General features: G+C 30.7%; 1 pseudogene; it reads right to left on the bottom strand.

Moving 5' to 3' along the window:
- Positions 1 to 1,846: 1,846 nt before the first annotated feature.
- Positions 1,847 to 2,285, bottom strand: LOC105620670 (annotated as a pseudogene).
- Between the last annotated feature and the right edge of the window lie 4,314 nt (positions 2,286 to 6,599).

Raw genomic sequence — 6,599 nt, 5'->3', positions numbered from 1 at the left:
GATCTTCTTGACAGACAGCTCTAGTCGCAGGATAACATAATGATCTACGGATGTTCTTACAGCCACGATAGGAGGCTTTCGAAGGAAGAATGAATTGAATTTACGATACAGTCGATAATATGTTCGCATTAAACATAAACTCGCCTTATACATATAGTAAATCATAATTTAATTTACTTCAGTAACGTTTTATGGTTTTATGTGGTTGAACATTACTCTTGTCCTAAACGCTCGACATAAAAGAAGATTTTTAATGCATCGACGTGTACACGGTCATCTCGGTTCTAAAGGCAGGACGATCAAATCGAACATAACAACCTCGGTTAAATTTTATTACATCGAGCTCTGCGCGTATCAAGGCCGTGACGATGATAACAGCCGATCTTAATTATATGGAAATCGAGCAGAGTCTTATTGTTCAGTTGAGACATAATGATTTTCTTTTGAAACAGCTGCGACCGATCGAGTAGAACACAATACAATGATCAAAGTTGAATGTTAGAATATTTGGGTAAAAAAACATTTATCAAAATATTATATTAATTCTATCATAACATATGTTTATCAAAGTGGGTGTTATCGTAACGTATATCATAATTTCGATGCATGATAATTTTATTATAACGCTCCTTTATTTCAAAAGTGACATATTTAAAAACCCGTTTAAAAAACGAAAAAGATTTTCAAATTATTACTTACGAATTAAGTGAACATTACTCTTCATCATCAATTATCAAAAGTGAACTACATAATTATTCATTTTAACACATTTTACCTTCCGAACAATCCATCCACAAATTTTTATATCAATTTTATACAAAATGAATATGTTAGAAAATAATATAAGTGAAAATTAATACAAGAAATGTAATACTTTGACTAAAGGAAGCAAATTGAAGAATATATTTCTTCAGTAAAATTAACATTTATCATATATTCAGTTATCTTAGAATTTCCGTTTTAAAATTACATTATTTTTATGTTATCTTTTTGTTTACTTACTCATCGTGTTATTTTAACACTAAGAAATGTTAAATATCAATTTAACTTAAAATATTTAAATAACATAATCACAGTATAATGAATTAATACTCGGATATGTAACGATTCGACATAAAAATTCTTTAAATTTAAGTTTAAGTTTTTTTTATTTTAAAGACCAGTTTCAATACAAATACAAAATGAATATTTTTTACTATGTAACTTAATTTCGTAAAAACTCGAAATCGTCACAATTCAAAAAGATTTTTAAAACTTGTGAAATAAAAATAACATTTGATGTTAAAAATTAGAAATTATAATATTCATTTTGCAATATTATTCGACTGATAATTAATAAATTAATAAATTAATAATTCTCTGTCAAGTTGAAAAATATTTTTTCTCCTTTTCTGAGAGATTTCATTTTTTGAGTTATGTACTTTTGAAACAAGGAAGCGATAATTTTATTATAAATACACAATTTCTTATGCTAAATTTTATTTGGTTGCACTTTAGAATACTTACAATTTATAGCGTGTTAAAAAATTGGATAATTAAAAAATAAATATTTTGCGACTCAACGCTCAACAGCATATAATACATGATCTTTTTAAAATGTTAATCTCCATATTTGACAACTCGCTTATATTTATAAAGAAAGTTTATCAAGTACGCTCGATGAATTAGAACGAAAAGTTTCAAAGTAGCTATCTGCTTTCAGGATCATCGTACGTTTGTCTACCTTATACCAAAGGTATCTACGTCAGCATTTCGAGAGCCGCTTCAATGGCCTTGTAACATATACAAAGGGCGACCTATAAAATCCGCAACACACAGTTCAGCCGACATTACAGCGAAAACTCGACTACAGGGAGTTAAATGTGGCGACGAATTTTCCGGTGCGGAAATTCCCATCGTTGCCGATATGACGACGACGGGCTTTTGTATCTCGCTCAAGGGCGTTATCAAGGTTAAGGTCACAATCAAGGTAGTGCCAGTAGCAGCCGTTAATCCCGGCCCTCGTTCCTCGTGGTGAACACACCAGCCTACGCCTCTCCATGTCGAAAGCCTCCCAGTATTGATCTCCCTTCGCCCACCAAACTCGACCAATCCCAGCTGGCATTGCATGGTAACCAACGCTCTGCTACGTTTTCCGAAGAACCAACCTACCGCGGGAGTCCCTACTACCTGAACATTCAAAAAATTCCGTGATAACTGTTACTAAAACCGCGATTTAATTCGCCGTGCTTCTCGTGCGTACCCTCGGGCGTCGTCGACCTTCGTCCAAATCGCGTGACGATCATCGTCAGAGAAACCTTCAATCTACGATCAGCGTTTAAATACTGCTTGCTTAATTGTTTACTACTTTTCACTACGGTTATTAGTCATTCATTTGATTTAACAGTTAATAAGAGCTAAAGAACTTTAATTATTACAATTTTTAAGCGTAATAATAATCGATTACTCTCTTTTAGTTAACTTATAGTTTATCTCTTTCTTTATATTATAAATTGTAAAAATTAAGATAGAAAAATGAAGTAGAAACTTTTTTATTACAACATAGAAGTCTAGCTCGTTTACAAAACATTAATAATAAAGATGACCAAGAAAACGAGCAAAATAAAAAAATAGTAACTGTGCAATTTATTCATATATTAATAAATATGAGAAATAGAACGAACATTTCTATCGTATCTTCTGAGTCTTTTTTAGCTAATACATAAATAAAAAACTAAAACTAAACCACAACTTTGACTTTTTTGATATAATAATGAAAAATACTACAAATTCTAAATACGTAATAGTTTATAAAATTTGTATAAAGATCACTGGAATACACAAAATATAATAATCACCGAAATTCGAAATATAAATATATGCAGATATCACAATTTAATTCTAACTTTTTTAATTATTACTAAAATAAAATTAGATCTACATTGATATTCAAATATACTCAATAATACGATAACGTAATATCGTTATCTTTTATATAATTAATAAAATAATATTTCTGATAACGTTAAGTGAAACGCGACCTTGACACATCTCAACGAAAGTAGGTCATTCTCACGCATTCCCTTGAAACTCCTACACTTACATTTGGCCCAGCAAGATGTTCTAGGTATTGCGCGATTGTTTCGGAAAGTAGGCCATACTCGATAGGTAAGCCTACTGCAATCCTAAGGACACTGCACCTGCGCGTCGCAGCATCGCGTGGGTTTGTTAAGTGTGCTTATGTGTTTCCTACAATTTATCTATTCAAAATCTTATAACAATTCATCATTTTCAATTAATCATTTTCTTAATCAATCAAAAATAAAGTAAAAAAATGAGATGAATTGAGTTAACTAAAAGAGAATAATCGATTATTATTATGCATAATAATAATTAGTTCTTTAGCTCTCATTCTCACCAACTTTAATTCATTAACATATTCTATCGAAATATCAATATTCTTCAAAATTGCTTTTCTTGTCGACATAAAACTTTTGCTATTAACTCTGCTACTTAACTAAAAAATGGTAAAAAAATTTCAGCTCAACTGAAATTATTATATCTACAATGAACTTTCAAATCATCATTTTTATCAATTGCAAAATAGCTACAATTACTAATTGACAATAGAAATGTCTATCTCGCGGGACATCCATAAATCGACGAGCGTTTCATTACATAAAAATTCGAATAAAAATTCCTAAATCTATATAAACGGTTCAACTAATCGAAGCGTAATAAATAAGACCGTATAAATCAAAGGCCATTGCAAAAATACATCTCGGTAACCTCTCTCTAACCATATTAAAATACAATAAATTTTTGCATTTAATAAATTAATGCGTGACCACTTCTACATGATATGCAATATATACGATATTTGAATATATGTTTTTTTATAGGAAAAAGAGAAAATCGTACATATTACAAATCTGCTAAATGCACCCGAGCTTTTTGCACAGAAAAAAAACATATAATTCTATTTTAATTGTACAACTATAGCTATATATTCGGAATAATAAATTGGAATATGCAATATGTTTGTGTTATATTAATACATTTTGCGTACTAAACACCACAAATATACCTGTATATGAAACATATATGAAACCGTAAAAACAGCTGTTAACAATTTTAAAAAAGGAAACGACGTCTGCCTCCATTTGTTTGTTCATTTTTTCTCTCTCTTGCTATGACATTATGTAATTTTATGCAATCTTCTCCCTGTTTCGAACTCATTTATTCCATCGTGTGACATGCTGAAACGCAATGAAATTGAGCAGACTTAGCTATGACAATGCAGATAAGAACTTTCCATAGTCGCCAAGTAACTGTATCCCAGTGTTCTATCTCGTGTCTCAATTTCGTATCAAACCTACACAAATATTCTGCAAGTAAATCGCACGCAAAAGCATCCCTAGAAAAGAAAACATCTACGCATCCAAATTCGTCTCAAAATTCATAAAATTTTAAAATCTTGTGAATTGAAATTCCAGATTAAACATTCCAGAAATTCAACACACATAATATCGAAACCTCTCAAAAATAAAAAGTTAAAATTCGCAAACAAAAAGAGAGTTAAATGTTAATGTTTCTTATTAATAAAATATTTTAAAAAGTAAAGTATTTCAGTAGTAAATAATTTCTGAAAAACGCCTACTAAATAATAAATACTGAAAGCAACAAGATTATCAAAATTCAAATACATGTGTATTAACAAAACATTATTAGAAATAACAGATAAATAAGATAAAACTATTATCACAGTTCTCTTTTAACATAGTCTGGTCACAAAGAATTTTGAAAAAAAAAAAAAATTGATTTTTTTAAGTATTAATCAAATTTGAAATAAGAAATTTCTATGATATATTATTGTATATATCAACAAATTAAATAACGATTGTAAAACAGATTACTTCGACAAGCGGGGAACGTATCTATATAGAAGAACGCATTGGTGCCGAGCTTGCCCAAGCTTTCGTCAAAATCAAAATGCCAAAATCAAATTGCTGCGGTCGGAGGCCGATACGTGAGTCGAATCTACTCGTACAAAATATCAGAGAGGGAAATAAACGTTTATCGAGGGCGCAAGAGAAACAATAAAAATAACTTGGGAACTTCCCCGAGAGGCCGAGATGTTCAAACACTCCCCAATGTTAACGCAGGTAGAGATTCTCAAACACTCCCCAATGCCCAATTTTGTATCTTTTCAACCACGCCCAATACATATATGCTGCATGTATTACAGCAATATATGTAGCAATCGATGAGAGAGAGAGAGAAATGCTATACATTATATTGATATAAAAAAGATTTGTCTCACACACACACATACACACACGTACGCACGCATGCATGCATGCATGCACATGTTTGTCGAATAAAGATATAAACAAAATCATGGCAGCAAAATTGCCATCACGCGCTTCAATATGCTCTTTTTATACCTATAAAGAAACTTTTCAATTCCTTTTTCACAGAACTTTGATTTTCAGACTTTATTTAACACAAAGTTGGAAAAATCCATCTGATGCAGATCTTCTGTACTAGTCAAAACTATAGTAACAATATATAAAAAATATATACTTTCATTATTACATTCGAAGATCATTTTCATACATGAAAAGAACAGTTTCGCTAAAGTATCTAAAAATTTAAATACGTACAGATCTGAAAATAATTTTGTTGAAATCATTAAAATAATTATCTAAAACGCTCAAGTTAGTTGCTATAATGTCAAAACTTTTTGCAGCTTTACTGTTATTATAGTTCAATTTTCTACATAATTATTTTGATGGTTCAATAAAATATATCTATCTAAATTTTTAGATACTTCAGCAAAATCATTATTTTCGTATAATTGTACGAAACTAACATAAAAACTAATAAAAGAAACAAAAATCAAATGATATATTTTCAAACCTGGAATGCGAAAATATACGAAAAAAAAATAGGTCATGTACGAATATGTTAAATGATTCGACCGCCGGCATTAACCTCCATAATACACCGACCTATCATTCATTTTATCTCGAGCCTACATTGAGCGAGCATGTTGCAAACGTTATCCGGTACTGTGCAATGTTTCGTAGCACGTAGCACATATTGGATTACAATGAATCCTCTTACGATGCGGCACAAGGTTCTCAAGGTTGTACTGCGACCTTTGCCATTATCAACAACGACTCGCGAAAAAGTAAACCCTCATTCGGCGTGAGGAGTCCTCGGAACTCTAGGAGAATCTCTTGCCGTCTTATTCCAGTTCGGTAGATCGCAAATATTCGTGAATGTTGCACAACTGAATTTACTTGCTACCAACGATGCAACGGTATTACGTCTTATCCGAGTACAAATATTGATGTGAGTAATAAATATTGTATTGAATCGAGACAAAAGCACTGCTTCATTTGTATCTACATATTTTCGCCTATTATCAGTTTATAAAACAAAGTTTCAGTTTTAAAAATCTGTTTTTTTAATTGCGATACAATGATTTTTAATGAGTTATGAGTAATCAAAGTCTCAAAATACTTATTTTATTTAATCCGCAATAATTTAGTAATAAAGAGTCTTAAAAACATTTCTTAAATAAAAGACAATTTTATAGAGAAAACTTTCAC

The sequence above is a fragment of the Atta cephalotes genome, assembly GCF_000143395.1.
Source record: "Atta cephalotes unplaced genomic scaffold scaffold00028, whole genome shotgun sequence".
In the NCBI taxonomy this organism is placed as follows: Eukaryota; Metazoa; Arthropoda; class Insecta; order Hymenoptera; family Formicidae; genus Atta; species Atta cephalotes.
The sequence above is the reverse complement of the archived record's forward strand: the minus strand, read 5'-3'. Positions and strand labels throughout refer to the sequence as shown.